This window comes from Mobula hypostoma, chromosome 19 (genome assembly GCF_963921235.1).
Source record: "Mobula hypostoma chromosome 19, sMobHyp1.1, whole genome shotgun sequence".
In the NCBI taxonomy this organism is placed as follows: Eukaryota; Metazoa; Chordata; class Chondrichthyes; order Myliobatiformes; family Myliobatidae; genus Mobula; species Mobula hypostoma.
Window position 1 is genome coordinate 11867495 of NC_086115.1, and position 23322 is coordinate 11890816.

Consider the following 23322-nt stretch of genomic DNA (forward strand, 5'->3'; position numbering starts at 1 on the left):
GGACAAGATGTTCTAATATAGTGAACTGTTCCATCTACCACTTTCATTGTTTGCTCCAATTAATGTGTTATTTACATAAACAGAGTGGAGGTTACCTCAGGAAATACATTTAGAACAAGGTTGGATAGATTTTTGCGTAGTAGGGGAATTAAAGGCAGGTAGGTGGAGATGAGTCAGATCAGCCATGATTTTATAGAATGGTGGGGCTGGCTCTACAGACTGGTTGGTCTACTCCTGCTCCTATTTCTTATGTTCCTGTGAGAGAGATATTTTTAATTGTGGAGAAAATAAATGAATGCTTGAAAGCTGCCTTCCCACTATCAAGGTCAATTGAGACCTAGTTTGAGGATGATTTTGGTCGGTAGTGGATTCGCACAATGTGGCAAGAGGATGATTAGCCCTTCTGGTCAACGCTGGTCTTGTGGAGGTCGGACTAAAATTTGTCACCGGTAGGATGTGTTTCAGCTTGACTGCCCTCCAGAGAGGTGGCGGATAATATTTTCCGGCTGACTGCACACCAATCTGCCCATCCCTTGCAGGCAGTTGGAACCAGAGGGCGTCCCCCACAAGCAAGGCAGGGTAAGGATGGCACTCGAGATTATCCTCTGGGCATGAGAGAGCGCGAGAGTGGCACTGGTGTCGGGTAGTCTCAGTTACTGTTGGCTTTCCTCGTAGTTCAAAGTAAATTTGTTGTCAAAGTACATGTATGACACCATATGCTACAACCCTGAGATTTATTTTCTGGTGGGCGTACTCAACAAGTCCAATAACCACAGTAGAATCAATCAAAGACTGTACTGCTGCCACAACTCTACAAATTTCTTGACGTTTGCCGGCGAGAGTGAACCCGATTCTGCTTCCTGCCGACTCCAGGGAAAGGGAAATGGGAACGGGACGTTGCAGCAGGAATACTGTTTGCTTGTACCTCTCGTTGGCTGGAACCCGGCCAGGGGAAGCTGAGTCAGTAACTCTGGCCAGGAGTCTCCGGGCTGCCTGCATTGTGTTGCAAATCCAGGAATGAAACTGCGATTATTGCTGACCCAAAGGCATGTGAGTTACTGGCTCAGTCAACCACGTGGTGAGAGGGAGGGGGTGGAGTGAAGAGATGGTTCAAGTTGATATCTGAGAACGTATACAGTATATAACCTGAAATACTTACTCTTTGCAGACATCCACGAAACAGGGGGGAGAAAACCCAAAGGATGAATGACAGAAAACTATAGAATCCTAAAGTCCACCCTCCCACCACCACCACAAGCAGCAGAAAATGCATCAACCCTCCCCTCCCCATCCACCCCATGCTCCAGCATAATATCAGCAACCCCCCCACCCACCATACAATAACTAAGCCCCCCCAGAGACAGTGATCTAGAGTCTATGAACTACTGTCCATCCCAACACTTCAACATCTCAGACAGGCGCTCTCTTGCTAGTGAGAGAGATAGAGAGAGAGAGATCGCTCCTGCGATAAACTAGGCCAGGAGACCATCAGCTTGCTGTTTCCACGTTACAGTCTGCAGCGTCGCTTATTCCAGTACCCCCGACTTTCGACAGCAGCGTACACTGGGGGTCTCGATGTTACAGTCTCCTGCGACACTCCAGTCGCTGACACTGACGAGGAATCGGGTCGTCCATGGGGCCACACCCGGCGGGGTGGGGGGCGCGCCACAGATCCTTCGAGTCGTACCTGGAGATCCTGAAACGCAGGCTGGGCAGCGAGAACCCACCACCGAGAAGTTGGGCGAGGTGGGATAGACGACCAGTGGATGGGATGCAGGCTGGCTTGGCGGAGTGACGGTGGGGGGGGGGGGGTGGTGTCTTAGTCTCAGACCTGAGGTGAGTGCAGATAGAGTGGGTGGAGATTGAGGCTCTTCCTGCCTCTCCGTACAAATCCCCTCCCTCCACTTCCCCCCACCCTGAATCTCTGTCTTTAGATTCTGAACCGGCCTGTTCGTCAAATATCTACCAATATCTTTATTGCAAATATAATGCTACAGTACTATATATCTATCTCTATCACAAAATAGTGACTTAACATAATTACAAAATAAACTAAATTAAACTCAAATATTCCCATGTCTGTCAGTGATGGAGCTAATTCCTCGTGGGGCCCAAAGGTCCAGGAATGCCCCAATGATAATCGTGGACAGCGAGTGTTCCCTCCAAATGGTTACCCAGGCACAGACATACCCCCTAATCATGGCCTGGCTGTCTGTCTGGGCAGAACCTTCCCCCGCCCACTTTCTGTCCCATAGATGGGTGTTCTGGCCTTCCCGAGAAGCAAGTTCACAGGGACATCCTCATCCCTCCTTTCTGGATGACTGGGACTGTGTGTGATGGGACAGTGTAGAGGGAGCTTCACTCTGTATCTAACCCGTGCTGTCCCTGTCCTGGGAGTGTGTGATGGGTCAGTGTAGAGGGAGCTTCACTCTGTATCTAACCCGTGCTGTCCCTGTCCTGGGAGTGTGTGATGGGACAGTGTAGAGGGAGATTCACTCTGTATCTAACCCGTGCTGTCCCTGTCGTGGGAGTGTGTGATGAGACAGTGTAGAGGGAGATTCACTCTGTATCTAACTTACTCAGCTGGTACTATGTTATGGTGCCTCCTTATCACTTGTTGACAGAATTATGGCTTTGTTTTCCTTTGTATGGTGAATAGAGTAATTTCTTTGTGTGACGGAGGGCACCGGATGCCAGTGGGCATGGAACAGTGTGTGGGGATTGCCGAGTTGGAGTCAGTCTGAGAAGGGATTGCAACACTGAGAACGAGTGGAAACCAAATAATGCTGCAGACGCTGGAATCGAAAACAAAGACAGAAACTGTGGGAGAACGTTGTTCGTCCAGTAGTGTGTGCAGAAAGTGAAACCAGGCACTGTTTGGGGTCAGGGACACTTTCTGCGTCCTGAGGAAAGGAGAAGGGGGATTGAGTTTTCAGCGCAGAGCTGTGAGAGGGCTGTAGTGCCTAGAACGGAGAACAAAGGAGCACACTCACAGAACAGGGAAAGTACCCATCAGCATCCGCTGCTCCAGACAAAACAAACTTTTTCTCCATCCTTCTCTTGTAGAACATGCCCTCTAATTCAAGCAGCTACTACTTCTGCATCCTTTCCAAAGCCTTAACATCCTTCCTATTATGAAACAGCCAGGACTAAATGCAATATTCCAGATGTGGCCTAACTAGGCTTCTACAAACCTAGAACACTGCAGCACACTACAGACCCTTCGGCCCATCATGTTATGCTGATATAACCTACTTCGAAATCACTGTAGCCCTTCCCTCCCACATAGGCTACCAGTTTTCTACTGTCCATGTGCCTACCTCTTAAATGTCTCTAGTATATCTGCCACTAACACCAGCCCTCGCAGCATGTTTAACACATCTACCACTCCTTTTGATTAAAAAAATACCTTAGACATCCACTGTGATACTTTCCTGCAGTCACCTTAAACCTATGCCCCCTGTAGTAGCCATTTCCACCCTGGGAAAAAGTCTCTGTCTGTCCACTCAACGGCCTCTGTCAGGTCACCTCTCATCCTCCTTTGCTTCAACAAGCCCGAGCTAGCTTGACCTTTCGTCATAAGACATGCTGTCTAATCCAGGCAATACAGAACACTGTATGGAGATGAAGAGAGATCGGTTGATAGTTAGCACAAGTACTGACAGAACAAGAGTTGATTAGATAACGAGTAAAGCATCCTCTGTGGTGTGGCAAAGCTGTGCTCAAGACCATTACTACTGTTCCGCGTACAAACTGTGCGGTGCTGCAGAGAACGAGTAGCAGCTTCATAAACAGATTTAAAAACCAGCTGACCCTACCGCTAATCACAGCCACCACTTACACTTGCCCACACGGCACCAGAATACGTGGATCCCGGAGCGGCCTCTACAGACACCTGAGGCCACACCATTAGACAATCCTTAAGAAACATCATGTTCGACTCGAGTGATTGCATTACGACCTTGATGTACTTACGCTTAGAAATTATCTTTATGGTGCCATGGAAAAACAAAGTTTTTCACTGACTCTCAGTACATGTGATAATGATAAACTAATAACCTTTACACCGTCCCATCACACACTCCCAGGGCAGGGACAGCACGGGTTAGATACAGAGTGAAGCTCCCTCTGCACTGTCCCATCACACACTCCCAGGACAGGGACAGCATGGGTTAGATACAGAGTGAAGCTCCCTCTACACTGTCCCATCACACACTCCCAGGACAGGGGCAGCATGGGTTAGATACAGAGTGAAGCTCCCTCTACTCTGTCCCATCACACACTCCCAGGACAGGGACAGCACGGGTTAGATACAGAGTGAATCTCCCCCTACACTGTCCCATCACACACTCCCAGGGCAGGGACAGCACGGGTTAGATACAGAGTGAAGCTCCCTCTACACTGTCCCATCACACACTTCCAGGGCAGGGACAGCACAGGTTAGATACAGAGTGAAGCTCCCTCTACACTGTCCCATCACACACTCCCAGGGCAGGGACAGCACGGGTTAGATACAGAGTGAAGCTCCCTCTACACTGTCCCATCACACTCTCCCGGGACAGGAACAGCTCCTGGGGCTGGCGAAAACAGCCATCTGTGGGTCTTGGAAATGGGTGGCGGGAGGATCTGCCCGGGCAGACTGCCTGGCAATGTTTAGGGGGTACATTCGTGCCCGGGTAAATACTGAGAAGGAACGTGGGTTGTCCATGGCACCCATAGAGGCATTCCGGGACCATTGGGCTCCGCGGGGGGGTTATTGCCATCATTGACAGAGATGGAAACATTTTAGTTTAATGTGTATTGTCTGTTTGTAGTGAAGTAATTGTGTTAGTCACCGGTTTGTATATATAGCACTGAATTTGTAATAAAGTTATTTTGTGTATGTATAAAGAAGGACAGGAACAGCATGGATTAGATACAGAGTGAAGCTCCCTCCCGCTATTGTGTGCTAGCTATGTTGGTGCCAGATTGTGTGGTGGTACAGGCTGCTCCCAGCACATAGTTTGTGTTGGTTGTTAACATTTCACCATAACTTCAACGTACACGTGATAAATGACTCTAATTTCAGGCCCCTGTACCAACTCCCTGACAGTTGCAATGAGAAGAGGGTATGTTCTCCTAATTGTCATGGCCGCTCAATCCAGATCTTTCAGTATCCAGTTGGTTTCAGTGAGTTCCTATCCACCCCCCCCCCCACCCCAACCAATTCTTCTGAACTCCATCGAGTACAGACCCAGAGACATCAAACTTTCCTCATATGTTAAGCCTTTCATTCCTGGACCTTCTTGTTAACCTCCTCTGGACCCTGTCCAGGACCAGCCTACCTTTCCTCGGATAGGGACCCACAGGAGTGCAGGCAGTGTGATTGGGGGAATGGTGATTTTTTTTTTTCTGAAGTTCCATTCAACACAATGACATCTTTCATTTTGAAGAACTGTAATACCAGTAGGAGTGTTGGTATAAGAACTGGAAAATCAAAGAGGGATTTTCCCTTGCTGTCAAAACCAACAGGCAATCACTTTGTTCTCCCCATTGTGGAAGTGTCCAGTAGGGTGAAAATAAAGAGTAGGAAAGTTTGAAGGAGATTTACAAGGCAAGCTTTATTTTACACAGAGTGCGGTAGGGAAGGAGGTGGAAGCAGATGGGCTGAATGGCCTCATTCTGCTCCTGTGTCTTGTGGGCTTTTGGAGTGTGGGTCAGATGCAGTGATGTCCGTAAGCCCATGCAGCTGTCTCATTTCTGATGCGCTGCAGCTTTGGATCAGCATGACAACCCCTTGGGGACCTCGGGTTGAGTTCAATTTTGATGTAATCCCAGACGGCAAGGTGATATTTAATTTATTAGCCCTCATAGGTATGTGAGTTCCAGTTACAACTGTGGATGTGAATTAACTGTATCACAACAACATTGAGTTGTACAGCGTCTGGAGTGGGACAGGTGCATCTTTAGACAATGTGGCCCCTAAGCCCTCAGGTGATCTTCAGGCAGAGGACTTGATGCTTTGCTTGGGAACAGAATTTGGCTTTAGGGTATGTTTTAAAGATAGGGGGAGTAGGTTAGTCCAAAGTTTCAGGGAGGTGTTTCTTTGAGCCTGGTGAAGAAACAACTAGATACAAAAAAAACCAAGAGCACAGGTTTTAAGTTAGGAACAGAATGGGAACAATCGGCCCATCAAGTTTATTCCACCAGTTGATCATGGCTCATTCATTATCCCTCTCAACCTCATTTTCCTGCTGTTTCTGTACCCTCTGACACGCTGATTAATAAAGAACCTATCAACCTCTGCTTCAATATACCTAATGACTTGACCCCCACTGTCATCTGTAGCAATGAATTCCAGACATCCCACCTCTCCCGGAAGTTCTGGGAGTCTCCCGCAAATTAATAGTGGCTCCCTGATGCCTGCAAATTATATACAATGTCCCGGAAATTGATTTTTTTGAGAGCGAGCGTGAGAGAACGTGCGAGAGAGTGAGCGCAAGAGTAAGAAAGCAAGCGCGGGAGAGAGAGCGAGAAAGCAAGCACAAGAGAGCGAGTGCGAGTGAGAGCAACCACGAGCGAGAGAGTGCCGATAGAGAGAGCGCGCACGAGAAACAGCGAGAGAGTTCCAAAAGAAGTCAGAGTGGCAGAGTGTTCCAAAAAAATATAAAACGTACGTCACCCCAGACTACACTAAAGTGTACCCCTGCCTAATAGGGGTCAAAATAATGATGGTGTTTCTCGCTGCACTGTTTGCAACAGTGACTTTTCTATTGCCCATGGTGGGTTAAAATGTAAAAGACATGTTGAGGTGAGTTTAACAGGTGTCATTCGTTCATTGGCGTAGTTGACGTCATTTCAACTAGCTGGCTAGCTGCTAAGGAGCTACTCTATTGCAGACATCCCACCTGTCCCGGAAGTCTCCCACAAATTGATGATGCTACCTTCCTGAAATGAGTTTTTGCAGAGTGGGATGTCTGGAATTCCACAGATTCACTACCTTCTGGCTAAAGAAATTCCTCCTCAACACCTAGACTCCCCACTATAGGAAACACAGTCCCCACATCTACTCTATCTAGGCCTTTCAATATACACTATTCCCCCCCCCACCCTCATTCTTCCAAACTCCAGTGAGCAGGTCTAGAGCCATCAAACGCTCCTTACACAGAACCTTGTGAAAGTATTTGGCCCCCAACCCTTTGTTCACATTAATGAGTATTACAACTAGGAATCTCGATCAATTTAACAGAATTTTTGTTTGTGAATCGCATGCTTTTTTTCATAGTAGAGCCCAAAAATCAGGGAAAATTGTAAAGCAGGAAAAACTAAAAATTCAAAAAGTGGAATATTAGCAATTCAGAAGTATTCATCTCCCTTTCCTCAATACTTAGCTGAACCACCTCTCACAGATAAGTCTCTATTGGCTTTGCACAACATGATGGAGCAAGATTTGCCCTTTCCTCGTAAAATTGCTCAAGCTCTGCCAGGTTAGTTGGTGAGCAGCAGTGGACAGCAATCTTAAGGTCTTGCCAAAGATCGATTTAATTCATTTGACGCCACTCCATGGTTGCTCTGGCAGTGGGATGGTACTAATTGGCTGCTGCACAATGTTGGATTTACACCACACATAACGCTTAATGTTGAGACCAAAAAGTTCCACTTTAGTCTCATCCAAGCACAAGGCCTTCTTCCACATCTTTACAATATCTTTTAACTGACATTTTCCAAAGTCTTTATGGGCAACTATATGCCTTTTTTTGTGCCAGGGCTTCTTCCTTGGCACTCTTCCATAAATACCCTTTTTGTACAAGGCTTTAGATATTGTGCAGCCACGAACTTCATCTCCAGTTGCAGCCACTGATTTCTGCAGCTCACTCAGAGTGATTTCTGGCATCACAGTAGCCTCTCTTACAAGTGCCATTCTTCTCCGGTAATCAAGCTTGGAGGGGTAGCCTGACCTAGGCAGTGTGGCTGTAGTTTCATATTTTTCATGGTGGACTGCACTGAGTTCCAGGGTATATTCAGTGCCTTTGAGATGGTCTTGTGCCTTTCCCTAGATTTATGCTTCTTTATCATCGTTTCCCTGATTTGTCTTGAATGTTCTTTTGTCTTTATTTTGGTTTGGACTGTTGAAAATTTACCATACTGTTGGACCTTGTAGAAAGAGGGGGTATTCACTGAATACATGAATTCTTTGAAAACTGGTGATTCTCCATTTTTCTGCATCAACAAATTGGATGAGTTGGTAAGGTAATTTCACCTGAGGAAAGTTAGCATAATAATTTCAACTGGGATGAATACTTCCTCAGCTTCACAATTTTGGTTTTTAATTTTTAGTAAATTCTTGACAGGTTTTTTTGAATTTGCTTTTGATTTGATAAAATCCTACTTCAACATACTTTAAATTTAGAAAATGAGACAGTTACATGTGAAAATAGTTGTGGGGGCTGAATACGTTTTCAAGACTCTATACGTTAACCATCGAGGTAAATTAGGAGATCAAGTGTTCATTTTTTTTAGTGTATGGAGGTCTGTTCAGGAGTCAGGTGGAAGCTGGCTTCAGTCTTGGCAGTATGTGCTTTCAAGCATTTGTATTTTCTGCCTGAGGCAAGTAGGTGGAACTGACCGGTGTGAGTGGGCTCTTTGATTATGTTGACTGTTTTCCCAAAGTAGTGGTAAATGTGGATGGAAGGTGGTTTGCATATTGGACTGAGCAATTTACATCCTCCAATGAATTTACCAGCCAGCACCTTGTTGGGATGTGGGAGGGAAATGGAGCACCCAGGTAATACACCACAGTCACAGGGAGAGTGTGCAAGCTCGAGACAGGTCGTGCCATGCCAGCTGGGGCTGTGACTAACTGAGAAGAGCTGTTGCTGCATTGTCACTGTTCTCCTTTTCCCAATGATGCAGCTGCTGTGGCTCAGTGCATAGCTCCCTTGCCTCTGGGTCCGAAGTCTGTGTGTTCGAGCCCCACTCCAGCACAAAAACCCAGGAGCTGGGAGGGAAAGGAGTAGGGCTGATGTACCGTGCAGAGTTTGTGCAGGCGGGTCCCACCAGGTAATAGCTGGGAGGCAGGGAGTACATGTGAGGAGGCTGCTGCCTGCTCCGGCATGCCCAAGCTAAGCTGAGAGATGTGGCGGGAGATCTGCTCCACATCCCCACTGGGACAGTAAATTGCCTTCCGCCCCCCGACAGCAGGTTCTCCCAGCTCTAGAAGACCACTTGGCTTGTTCATAGAACAAGAACGTAGAACAATACAGCGCATAAACAGGCCCTTCAGCCCACAATGTCTTGCTGAACCAAATAAATCAAATGGCCAACTAAACTAATCCCTTCTGTTTACACAACTTCACATCCCTTCATTTTCCTCACATCTGTATGCCTTTCTAAATGTTTCTTAAAAGTACTTAATGTATCGGTTTCTACCACCAGGCCATGAAGAGCATTCCAGACACCCACCACTCTGTGCAAATAAAACAAAACTTACCCTTCACATCCCCCTGGAACTTGCCCACCTCATCTTCACTGTATGCTCTATGGTATTGGATATTTCAACCCTGGGAAACAGATACTCCCTGTCTACTCAATCTGTGCCTCTCATAATCTTATAAACCTCTATCAGATCTCCCCTCAGCTTCTGCCGCTCCAGAGAAACCAACCCAAGTTTGTCCAGCCTCTCGTGATAGCACATGGCCTTTAATCCAACCAGCATCCTGGTAAACCTCTTCTGCACCATCTCCAAAGCCTTGATGCCCTTACCTATAATGGCAAGACCAGAACTGTACGCAATATTTGGCCTAACCAGAGTTTTATAAAGCTGCAACATAACCTCCTGACTTTTGAACTCAGTGCCTCAACTAATAAAAGCAAGCATTCCATAAGCCTTCTTAACCACCTTCTCGTCCTGTGAAGCCACTTTCAGGGAGCTATGAACTTGGACCCCCAAGATCCCTTTGCTCATCAACACTGTTACTGTCTTCATGTATTTACCCTACCAAGGTGCATCACTTCACATTTATCTGGGCTAAACTTCATCTGCCATTTCTCTGCCCATATTTACAACTGATCTATATCACACTGTATTCTTTACCAGTCTCCAACACTATCCACTGCTCCACCAATCTTGGAATTATCTGCAAACTTACTAACTCACCCACCTACATTTTTATCCAGGTCACTTATATACATACAAACAGCAGACGTCCCAGCACAGATCCCTGCAGAACAACACTAATCACAGACCTCCAGCAAGAGTAAGTCCTGTCAACCTTTACCCTCTGTGTTCTCTGGGCAAGCCAGTTCTGGATGCAATTGGCCAATTCACCGTTAATCCCATGATTGAAGCCATGCAGTTTAATCTTCTGGATGAGCCTCCCATGAGGGACCTTGTCAAACGCTTTACTAATATCCATGTAGATAAAAGCCACAGCTCTACCTTCATTAATCACTCACATCACCTCGTTAAAAAACTCAATCAATTTTGTAAGATACAACTTGCCTGCATAAAGCCTTGCTGGCTCTCCCTAATTAGGCCATGGTTTTCTATAAAATGCTTATAAAACCTATCCCTAAGAACTCGCCGCAGTAAATTTCCTTACCACTGACATGAGATTCACCATCTATAGTTTCCAGGATTATCCCTGGTTCCCTTTTATGATTGCCCTGCTCCTGGGAAACGCTGTCTCATTCTGCCCTGCAGAGCTGATGTACGGTTAGAATGACAATAAAGTTTTTTGAATCTTTGAAATCTTTGAATCTTTTTGAATAATGGAACAACACTTCACCTGTGGCCAGGACACAAAGATAATGGTCAAGGCCCCAGCCCCCAGTCTCTTCACTTGCCTCTGTCAATAACCTGGGGACTTGGCCACCTTAATGCTCTTTAAGAGACCCAACACTAGACCATAAGACATAGGAGTAGAATTAGGTCATTTGGCCCATCGAGTCTGCTCCACCGTTCAATCAGCCCCTCTCCCCAGCTTTCTCCCCGTAAGCTTTGATGCCATGTCCGATCAAGAACCTATCAAGCTCTGCCTTAAATACACATAACGACCTGGCCTCCACAGCTGCCTGTGGTAATTCCACAAATTCATTACTTCCTCCTTTACTGTGAAATGCCGCAGCATTTTAATACACTTGGCACTGATCTCCCTATCCTTGACATCGTCCTTCTCCTTGGTAAACACTGATGTAAAGTACTCATTAAAGGTCTCATTCACATCCAAGCAAGTGTTCCCATCTCCCCCTGCCACCCTCTTTTATCGTTGATTGGTCCCACCTTCTCCCTAGTTATCCTCTTGCTCCTGGTGTATGTATAGAGCAGGTAGAGATGATAGATAAGATAAAATTCACTTGTCACATATGAAATGTATCATTTTACATCAATGACCACACAGTCCGAGGATGTGCTGGGGCAGCCTGCAAGTGTTGCCGTGCTTCCGGTGTTGACATAGCATATCCACAACTTGCTAACCCTAACCTGTACGGCTTTGGACTGTGGGAGGAAACCAGAGCACCCTGAGGAAACCCACGTGGTCGCTGGGAAAACGTACAAACTCCTTCCAGATAAAATTGAAGCTCAGCCTCAGTGATCGCTGATAGATCTAACCACTATATTGCCATTCCACACCCTCTATCTACACTCCTCATCATCTTGTATACCTCTATCAAATCTCCTCTCTCTCTTCTACTCCAGGTATTAAAGTGCTAACCTATTGACCTTTACTTACAACTCGGGCCCTCAAGTCCTGGCAACATCTTTTCTCTTGTTAACAGTGCACAGTGCATTCTCAACAATGGTAATGTGATGACGGGCTCATTCTCTGCGTTGGTAGAGGTGATTAAGGCATGGCACGTTAGCCAGAGCTTGGACCTGAAGCCCCCTGTTCTGTGGATTGGAAGGTAGTCTAACACAATGCATTCCGATGCTTGGCTACTGTGGCTCCCACTGGGTCTCTTCCAGTGAATGCACTACCCCAACGCCAGCTGAGCCGCACAAAAAGAACTGGTATTTCTAGTGCACCTTTGACGTGATGCCATTCTTCCTGGGAGGTGTTGTAACGTAGAACGGTACAGCACAGGAACTTGCCCTTTGGCCCATCTAAACTAATCCCTTCTGACTGCACAATGACCTTATCCTTCCATTTTCCTCACATTAAAAGTCTCTAATGTATCCAACTTGTCCTGCACCCCAAACAGTGCATTCCAGGCACCCACTCTCTGTGTGTAAGATAAGCAAACCTGCCGCTCGCATCTCCTTTAAAATTAACCCCTCTCACCTTAAATGCATACCCACAATTAATTTAAGACCATAAGACATAGCTGAATGAGGCCATTCAGCCCATTGAGTCTGTTCTGCCATTCCATTATGGCTGATTTATTATCCCTCTCAACACCATTCTCATATCTTCTCCCCATAGCCTGCAATACCCTGACTAATCAGGAACCTATCAACCCTCACTTTAAATATACCCATTGACATGGTCTCCACAGCAATGAATTCTCAGATTCAACTCGTCTCTGTTCTAAATGGACATCCCTCTATTCTGAGGCTGTGCCCTCTAGTCCAAGACTCCCCTACTGGAGGAAGCATCCTCTCCACATCCACTCTCTCTAGGCCTTTCCATATTCAATAAGTTTCAGTAAGATCCTCCCTCATCCTTCTAAACTCCAGCAAGTACAGGCCCAGAGCCATCAAATGCTCTTCATACGTGAACATTGTCATTCCTGGGGATCATTCTCGTGAACCATTCTCCTGGACCACTTCCAATGCCAGCACATCCTTTCTTAGACAACGGGCCCAAAACTGCTCAATACTCCAAGTGTGGTCTAACCAATACCTTCTAAAGGCTCAGCTTTACATCCTTGCTTTTGTATTCTAGTTGTCTGGTAATGATTGCTGAGATTGCATTTGCCTTCCCTAACACTGTCTCAAACTGCAAGTTAACCTTTAAGGAATTCTGCATTAGAACTCCCAAGCCCCTTGCCCCTCTGATTTTTGAATTTTCTCCCCATTTAGAAAATAGACCATGTCTTTATTCCCGCTACCAAAGTACATGGCCGTACACTTCCCTACACTATATTCCATCTGCCACTTCTTTGCCCATTCTTGCAATCTGTTTAAGTCTTTTTGCAGACTCCCTGCTTCCTGAACATGATCTGCCCCTCCACCTATCTTTGCATTGTCCACAAACTTGGCCACAAAGCAATCAATTCCATCATCCAAATCATTGACATATAATGTGAAGAGAATGCCAGCCTTTGTGGAACATGAGTAGTCACCAGCAGCCAATCAGAAAAGGCTTTCTTTATTCCCACTCCTTGCATTCTGCCAGTCAGCCAATCTTATATCCATGCCAGTATCTTTCCTGTAATATCTTCCCTTGTTAAGTGGCCTCATATGAGGCACCTTGTCAAAGGCCTTGAGAAAATCCAAGTAAACAACATCCTCTCATTCTTTGTCTATCCTGCTTGTTATTTCTTCAAAGAATTCCAGCAGAGTTAACAGGTAAGATTTCCCTTAAGGAAACCTTGCTGACATTAGCCTGTTTATCATGTGTCTCCAACTCCAAGTATCCTGAAACCTCTCAATGGACTCTCAACATCTTCCCAACCACTGAGGTCAGACTAACTGGCCTGTAATTTCTTTACTTCTGCCTTACTCCCTTTTTAAAGAGTGGAGTGACATTTACAATTTTCCGGTCCTCTAGAAGCCTGCCAGAATAATTCCAGTTATTCTTGAAAGATCAGTACTAATACTTCCACAACCTCTTCAGCCACCTCCTTCAGAGCTCTGGTGTGTAGTCCATCTGGTCCAGGTGACATATCCACCTTCAGACCTTATAGTCTCCTAAGAACCTTCTCCTTAGTAATAGCAACTACAGTCACTTCTGCCCCCTGACACACTCAAATTTCTGGCAATCTGTTAGTGTCTTCCAAAATGAAGACTGAGGCAAAATGCTTATTAGGTTAGTTAGCCATTTCTTTGTCCCCCCCCCCCCCCTTACTACTTCTCCACTGTCATTTTTCAGTGGCTCAATTTCCATTCTTCCCTCTCTTTTAATAGTAATAGTATCTGAAAAAATAACTTCTGGTATCCTCTGATATTATTGGCTAGCTTACCTTCATACTTCATTTTTTTCTTTTCTCGTGGTTTTTTTAGTTGCCTCCAGTTGGTTTGTAAAAGCTTCCCATCCCCTAACTTCCCACTAATTTTTGTTAGATTTCCTCTCTTTTGCTTTAATGCTGTCTCTGACTTCTCTTGTCACCCACAGTTGGGTCATCCTCCCTCTAGAATATTTCTTCTTTTTTGATATGTATCTATTCTGGTCCTTCCAAACTGCCCTCGGAATCTCCAGCCATTGCTCCTCTGCCAACATCCTTGCTCAAGTCCCCTTTTAATCAACTTTGGCCAGCTCCCCTCTTGTGCCTCTGTAATTCCCTTTACTCCACTGTAATACCAATACGCCTGATTTTAGCTTCTCCTCATTCTAAGGATTTGATTTCATATTTTACCAACAGAGCCACCCCACCCCCTCTGCCCACCTGCCTGTCCTTTTGATACAAGGTGTATCCTTGGATGTTAAGCTCCCAACTATGATCTGCTTTCAGCCATGACTCAGTGATGCCCACAACGTCATACCTGCCGATCTCTAACTCCATTACAAGATCATTTACCTTGTTCCGTATACTGTGTGCATCCAAATATAACACCTTCAGTCCTGTAGTCATCAATCTTACTGACTTTGGCCACCTGTTATACTGTAACTCGTCCCACTGACTGCCTTGTCATCTGCCTGTTCTCCCTCACAGTCTTATCTACGTGTAAACCAACTACCTCGCCCTCAGCTTGATCACCCCGCTTCCCATCCCCCTGCCAAGTGAGTTTAAGCTATCCCCCGCAGTTCTAGCAAACCTGCCTGCAAGGATATGGGTCCCACTGCGTTCAGGTGTAACCCATCCTTTTGAACAGATCATACATTTCCAGAAGAGATCTCAGTGAAACCCTGTCCCCACACTACATCCTCAGTCACATATTCATCTGCCAAATACTCCTATTCTTACTCTCACTAGTGTGTGGCACAGGGAGCAAGCCAGAGACTGATTCATTGGTGTATTTATTAAGATACAGTACAGTAAGCCGGAGACTGATTGTGTATTTATTAAGATACAGTAGAGTTGGCCCTTCAAGCTATGCTGCCCAGTAACCCCTGATTTAACCTTATCCTAATCACGGGACAATTTATAATGACCAATTAGCCTACCAACCAGTACGTCTTTTGATTGTGGCAGGAATCCAGAGCACTCAGAAGAAACCTACACCATCACGGGGAGAACGTACAAACTCCTTACAGGCAGCGGTGGGAATTGAACCTGGGTTGCTGGTACCGTAAAGCGTTGTGTTAAGCACTACGCTATCATGCTGCCCTGGATTACTACGCTGGAGGTCCTGCTCTACAGATTTCGACTTAATTCCTTATATTCTGTCTTTAGGATCTTGTCCCACCTATGTCGTGGTACCACTATGTACTAAGACTTCTGGTTATTATTAGACACTTCAATCCTGAAATAAAGATACTGCTGGTATACTCTGTCTATGCATCTCATAATCTATAAACCTCTATCAGATCTGCCTTCAGCCCCTGCAGCTCCAGAGGAACCAGCCCTAGCTTGTCCAAAATCTCGCTGGCACAGGCCAGCCTGAAACCATGTTTTAAGGTTCACATTATTCCACCGCAGAACGCGTTCAAACCAGCTCCATCCTTACACTCGGGATATCAGTGGGGACGAGATGCTCCTGTGGTTGGGGAGGTTGGAATGTGACGGGAGGGTGTTGGAATGTGACCTGAATATGGGAGAGTTGGCAACTAACTGTCAGTGGGTTTTCACATCAGCATAGCTCATTGGACTTTTATCGACTCTGACCCCAACTCTGCCCCACACTGGTCTGATCGGACGTGTTCATAATGGAGGTGCGGATCATAAACGCAAGAGATTCTGCAGATGCTAGAAATCTTGAGCAGCAGGCACAAGACACAGGAGGAAGCACGCTGGAGAGGAGGCAGCATCCCAAGATACTCTTCTGCCGCTGTTACTGGTGTCAGGAATGGCATCTAACTGAGGGGCTGAGCAGGTCAGGCAGCATCTATGGAGAGGAACAAACTTGCGACGCTTTGGGCCAAGACCCTTCATCAGCACTGGGAAGGAAGGGGGAAGAAGCCAGAGTAAGAAGGTGAGGGGGGTGGGGGAAGGAAGGGGCACAAGCTGCCAGGTGATAGGTGAGGCCAGGTGAGGGGGAAGGTGGGTGGGTGTGGGAGGGAGGGGAGTGGAGTCTGGGTGAACACGTGTCAAAGAGTCAGCGGGCAACAGATCACAGGGAGCAGTGAACTCCCATCAAAGAGAATATTTGAACCTCTTGGGCATAGACATACCTGTCCAGTGGATGTGTTGTCCTCTCTCCACTTCTTGCACAGGGAATGCCTGAGTTGGACGCATTCCTGACGCCAGTAACAATAACAGAAAGTGTGTCTCGGGATGCTGCCTCCTCTCCCGGTGTGTTTTCTCTGTGCTTGAATTCCAGGATCTTTATGTAACTTCATGTAGGAGGCAGTTTTTGGAAGAGGGGATGGTTGTTACTAGAAATTTTTTTTCCTGCATTTGACATTCAGCCTTCCTCTCTCCAGTTTCAATATTCCTCCCACACTCCACTTCATTTAATGCTCATCTGTTTTGTATCTTGGAGAAATCCCAGGTTTTATTTTGTTGTTATTTTATTTTATTTTTTATTTGGAGACACTGCACGGTACCAGGCCCTTCTGGCCTAACGAGCCTGCATTGCCCAATTACAGGCATGTTATTGTTCCTTCGGGCCTTGTGGCACATCGGGTGGCATTTTTGCTGTCCCCGTACCATTTGTCTGATTTTATTTTTACAAGGCTGAGTTGCTATCTCGATGCTCAATCTGGATGGAAAGCATACAAGGAGTAGGCGGGATGCGAACTCGGAACCATTCACCTCGAAGTCCGGTGCTGATGCTGCTACACCACCGGCCTGTTAATTACATCTATATGACCAATTAAACCCATTAACCTACTAACCTGTATGCCTTTGGACTGTGGGAGGAGATGGGAACACCCTGAGGAAACCCATGTGGTCACAGGGAGAACTTATAAACTTCTTACAGACCGTGGGGGAATAGAACCCAGGTCACTAGAGCTGCAATAGCTTTGCACGAACAGCTGCACCATCGTGTTATCCCTGTGCTTTGACTTCTATGTTAACAATATTCCCCTGCCTTGCACCCTGGACCTCTGTGTACTGGGGTCTTCTTGGTCCTTTACACACTGGTCTGTTACCTCACTCACACCACCTTCGCCACCCTCAGAACAGCTCCTTTCTCCCTGGTGCTTCACAAAATCTTCTTGGATGCTAATGGCCCCCTCCTGCAGGGTGTCTAGCCACCCTCCTCACCAGGCAAGCCTGGTGGGGGAGCCAGTTTAGTCGCCGACCACCCGACCGTGCGACAGGTAGTACTGGGTTACGTGGTACCAGTAGCACTCAGGCGAGTGACCTGTCAAAGGGCGGATGAACCCTCTCGTAGGGTCAATGACCATCTAGCAAACACGTGCCATGAAGCACGGAAAGGGCATCCCTTGCATCGAAGCTTGGTCTGGCCATTCACTGCAACAGAACTTTCCCCAGCCGTCTTGGACCCCCACCATGCTGCTGGATCCAGGAGGGGATGGTGAGAGGGTGGGTCTGGACCTGTGCAACCCCCTACTCACCTAAAATCCACTCACGCACACGCTGTTCCTTTCTGAGGAGTGGGGTATAAACTCCACTAACTGACTGAAAGGAACCATCATCATCCTATGGGATGGATAGCCAGAGAGAGAGAGAGAATGGCCCCCACTCCCTCCCCAGTCTCTCTCAGCTGCATAGGCTCTCGCTGTGAAGCTGGGTATGGAAGCAAAGTAGACCAGCAGCCAGAGTTACTGACCCTTGAGTGAGAGGTTGTGAGTTCAAATCCCGCCAACTACTAATGGGAAATATACATTTGGGGTATCCAGTAAATCCAGAATTTAAACAACACTCACAAAATGCTGGAGGAACTCTCAGCAGGCCAGGCAGCATCTATGGAAAAGAGTAAACTGTTAACGTTTCGGGCCAAGACCCTTCATTAGGACTGAGAAAAGAGATGAAAATTCAGAGTAAGAAGGTTGGGGGAGGGGTGGAAGAAGTACAAGGTGGTAGGTGATAGGTGAAACTGGGAGGGGGACGAAGTGAAGTAAAGAGTTGGAAAGTTAATTTGTTGAAAGAAATAAAGGGCTGGAGAAAGGGGGATCTGATAGGAGAGGACAGAAGGCCATGGAAGAATGGAGAAAGGGGGATCTGATAGGAGAGGACAGAAGGCCATGGAAGAAAGGGAAGGGGGAGGAGCACCAGAGGAAGGTGATGGGCAGGAAAGGAGATGAGGTGAGAGAGGGGAATGGGAATAGTGAAGGAGAAGGGGGTGGGGCAATTTTGAGAAATTGATGTTTATGCCATCAGGTTGGAGGCTACCCAGATGGAATATAAGGTGTTGAACTAGAATTTAAACAAACTGATTTCAGTAATAGTGATTAACATTGAACAGTATGGCACAGGAACAAACCCCTTAGCCCACCATGTGCCACCTATGATGCTAACTAAAACTAAACCTAATTTGGTGAGGTCCATAATGCCTTCTTGAGGCATCGCCATTTGCAGACGCCCTCAATGGTGGTGAAGATAGTACAACTCTCTGCAGCTTTTACCAATCCTGGACATTGGCTCCACCATATCAAACGGTGATGCAAGCAGAATTGCTGTCCATGGTACATTTGTAGAAAATTGCTAGAATCTTTGGTGACGTATTGAGTCTCCTCAAATTTCTAATGAAGTATAACCACTGGTGTGTCTTTGTGTTGGGCCCAGAATGGGTCCTCTGAGATGCTGTCACCCAGGAATGTGAACCTGCTCACCCTTTCCTCTGCTGATCCCTTAACGAGGACTGGTACGTGTTCTCCTGAAATCCCCTTTGTGAAGTCCAAGCATGAAGACAAACATGCCATTAAAACCCAGTGACTTCACGAAAGTTCCTCAAGGGAGGAAATCTCTTGTCCACCCCACAGGTGACACCACACACTGGCAATCTGGCTGACTTTAGAGTCAGAACCAGGTTTAATATCACTCACATATGTTGTGAAGTCTGTTGTTGTGTAGCAGCAGTATATTGCTATACATAATAAAGAACTATAAACAACGGTAAGAAATACACACTCATTATTAGGCACACCTGTACACCTAGTTAATGCAAATATCTAATCAGCCAATCAGGTAGCAGCAACTCAATGCACAAAAGCATGCAGACATGGTCAAGAGGTTCAGTTGTTGTACAGAACATACATCAGAGTGTGAACCAAGTGACTTTGACTGTGGATTCATTGTTGGTGCCAGACAGGGTGGTTTGAGTATCTCAGAAATTGCTGATCTCCTGGGATTTTCATGCACAACAGCCTAGGATTAAAAGAGAATGGTGAGGAAAAAAACCCAGAAAACATCCAGTGAGTGGCAGTTCTGTGGGCAAAAAAAAAGCCTTGTTAATGAGAGAGGTCAGACGGGTTCAAGCTGACAGGAAGGCAACAGTAACTCAAATAACCACGAGTCACGACAGCAGAAGGGCATCTCTGAACGTACAACACATCAAACCTTGAAGAAAACCACTCCCCCTGTCCTAATGAAGTGGCCACTGAGTTTATGTTCAAAAAGGAGAGCAAAAAGAGCAAAAAGGACGGTGTTCATGGCTGTTCAGAACTCTTGACAGAGGAGAGAACCTGTTTCAAAAACACAGTGTGTTTTTCCAGGCTCCTGTCCTGCCTCTCTGAAGGGAGCACGTCCTGTGTGATGAGGATCTTTAATAATGGATGCTGCCTTTTTGAAGATGACCTGGATGCTGCGGGGGCTGTTGCTGATGGTGGAGCCGTTTATTTTTCCCTCTTGATTACTTTCAGTTGAGCAGGAACAGGAAGGATGAAAAATGGCAATGACGTCGAGACCACATGAGGGATTTTTTTTTATATAAAAAGCACTTGAAGGTTTATTTTTAACTGTGCGTTCCACATATGTCACCTCTAGTGTTATAAAACATGCCAAGCTGCATTCCATTTTATTATCACTGTCTTGTTGGTGAGGCAAGGTGGAGATGCATTCTCTACCAAAGGAGGTATAAGGCATGCCTTCCCTCCACTAGCCTGCAGGTCGCCCTTGGGCAAGGTGTAGCACCTGCTTAGCCCCCTGATCAGGGCCACGTGAAACCATGGGAGGCAGTGGATGGTCACCTGAGCAGCTGGTGCATATCACAAGTCCTGGTTAATGCGACCACTTATGGCAGGCAGGCAAGAGTATTGATAATGCCTGGGGTCAGCCAAAATGTAAAGACACTGCCCAGAAGAAGGCAATGGCAAAGCACTTCTGTAGAAAAGCTTACCAAGAACGATCGTGGAAAGACCATGACTGCCCACATCCTATGACACAGCACATAACGATGACGATGCATGTTGTGAAATTTTAGGTTTTGTAGCAGTAGCAGAGCACAAAGACATAAAATGACTCTAAATTACAAAAATAGAAAAATAATAAGGGATAGCAGGTAGGTAGTGTTTGTGGCCCATTCAGAAATCTGATGGCATTGGGAAAGAAACTGTCCTGAATAGTGGAGAATGGGTTTTTGGGCTCCAGTACCTTCTCCCCAATGTAGGAGACTTGTAGAACAAAAATAATTCAAGATACAACCACATTAGGTTATATTTTGGCTGGCAGCCAAAGGTTCATTCCGAACATTGGATTGAAAATCTGGCTGAGTGGTGCCACAGTAACAACTTCTTACTCAATGTCAGCAAGGCTAAGGAGCTGATTCTTGACGTCAGGAGCAGGAAAGCAGAGGTCCCTGAGCCAGTCCTCACCAGGAGAGTCAAAGGTGGAGAGGGTCAGCAGCTTTAAATTCCTCCGTGCTATCATTCCAGAGGACCCGAAATAGATCTAGCACGTTCGTGCAATTATGAAGATAATACCACAGCGCCTCTAATTCCTTAGAAGTTTGCGAAGATTCGGCATGACATCTAATACTTCGACAAACTTCTATATATGTGTGGTGGTGAATATATTGATTGGCTGCATCACAGCCTGGTGTGGAAACACCAATGCCCTTGAATGGAAAATCCAACAAGAAGTGGATATGGCCCAGTCCATCTCGGGTAAAGCCCTCCCACCGTTGAGCACACCTACATGGAGTGCTGTTGCAGGAAAGCAGCGTCCATCGTCAGGAACCCAGTGCACAGACCATGCTCCCGTCTCACTGCTACCATCAGAAAGAAAGTACAGGAGCCTCAGAACTCACGCCACCAGGTTCAGGAACAGTTACTACCCCTCAACCATCAGGCTCTTGAAACAAAGGGGATAACGTCACTCAACTTTGCGTGCCCCATCATTGAAATGTTCCTACATTGAAATGTTCCTATATGTGGAATGCTCTGCCCCAGAAGGCAGTGGAGGCCAAGTCTCTGGATGCTTTCAAGAAAGAGTTAGATAGAGCTCTTAATGATAGTGGAGTCGAGGGTTATGGGGATAAGGCAGGAACTGGATACTGATTGTGGATGATCAGCCATGATCACAGTGAATGGCGGTGCTGGCTCGAAGGGCCGAATGGCCTACTCCTGCACCTATTGTCTATTACAACATATGGACTCTCTTTCAAGGACTCTTCACCTCATGTTCTCAATATTTATTGCTTATTTATTTAATATTATTTCTTTCTTTTTGTATTTGCACCCTAGTTGAATGCCAAAATTGGTGCTGTCTATCATTGATTCTATTATGGTTATTATCTTATAATGGGTTTACTGTGAATGCCTGAAAGAAATCGGATCTCGGGGTTATAAATGGTGACGTATTTGTACTTTGATAATAAATTTGCTTTGAACTTTGACACAAGTGAAATAAGTTCTCACCTCTCGTCTCCCTTCGCAGCACAGCAGCATAGCAGGCAAGGCATGGTAATGTTGTGGTTGGCGGTTAGCGTTACAGTGCCAGTCACCAGGACTGAATTCCCACCGCGGTCTGTAAGGAGTTTGCACATTCTCCACATGACCGTGTGGATTTCCTCCAGATTCCTCCCACATTCCACAGGTAGACCAGTTAGTAAGTTGTGGGCGTGCTATGTCAACATGTAAGTGAGCATGCAGGTACAGCAGGCAGTGAAGAAAGTTAGTGGCATGTTGGCCTTCATAACAAGAGGGGTTGAGTATAGGAGCAAAGAGGTCCTTCTGCAGCTGTACAGGGCCCTGGTGAGACCACACCTGGAGTATTGTGTACAGTTTTGGTCTCCAAATTTGAGGAAGGACATTCTAGCTATTGAGGGAGTGCAGCGTAGCTTCACCAGGTTAATTCCCGGGATGGTGGGACTGTCATATGTTGAAAGATTGGAGCGACTGGGCTTGTATACACTGGAATTTAGAAGGATGAGAGGGGATCTGATTGAAACATATACGATTATTAAGGGATTGGACACGCTAGAGGCAGGAAACATGTTCCCGATGTTGGGGGAGTCCAGAACCAGAGGCCACAGTTTAAGAATAAGGGGTAGGCCATTCAGAACGGAGTTGAGGAAAAACTTTTTCACCCAGAGAGTTGTGGATCTGTGGAATGCTCTGCCTCAGAAGGCAGTGGAGGTCAATTCTTTGGATGCTTTCAAGAAAGAGTTAGATAGAACTCTTAAAGATAGCGGAGTCAAGGGATATGGGGAGAAGGCAGGAACGGGGTACTGATTGTGGATGATCAGCCATGATCACAGTGAATGGTGGTGCTGGCTCAAAGGGCCGAATGGCCTAATCCTGCACCTAATATCTATTGTCTGTTGTCTATTGACACTGGAAACATGGCCTGCTCCCAGACATCCTCAGCCATGTTGGCCGTTGACATAAATAAGGCATTTCACCATATGTTTCGATGTGTATGTGACAAATAAAGCTAATCTTTTTTTTGGATTGGCGGGGGCAGGGGAGAAATGGAAGATTGGAACAGGACGCGGAACACCAGTGACCTCCCAGCTGATGGGGGATCGCAGAAACGAGTCACTGGACCGTTCGTCCTGCCCCAGTGCTATATTGGCCAACTCCCAGTGTCAATGTGGTTTGAATTAGAAGCTGAATGGAAAAAACAAGCTGCTGTTGCTTAGCAACAGGGGGATAATGGAAAAACTAAAAACTGGATTAGGATTCCTGCCCCTTGTCACTCCCCCACTTCCAAGTATTTTACGTTGGCTTC

At 46.3% G+C, this 23322-nt stretch overlaps 1 protein-coding gene across 3 annotated transcripts in view; it reads left to right on the top strand.

Annotated features, from left to right (window-relative positions):
- The window catches only part of dnmbp (dynamin binding protein), a 139878-nt gene that overhangs the window by 13321 nt on the left and 103235 nt on the right, over positions 1 to 23322 (top strand). The window lies entirely within an intron of this gene.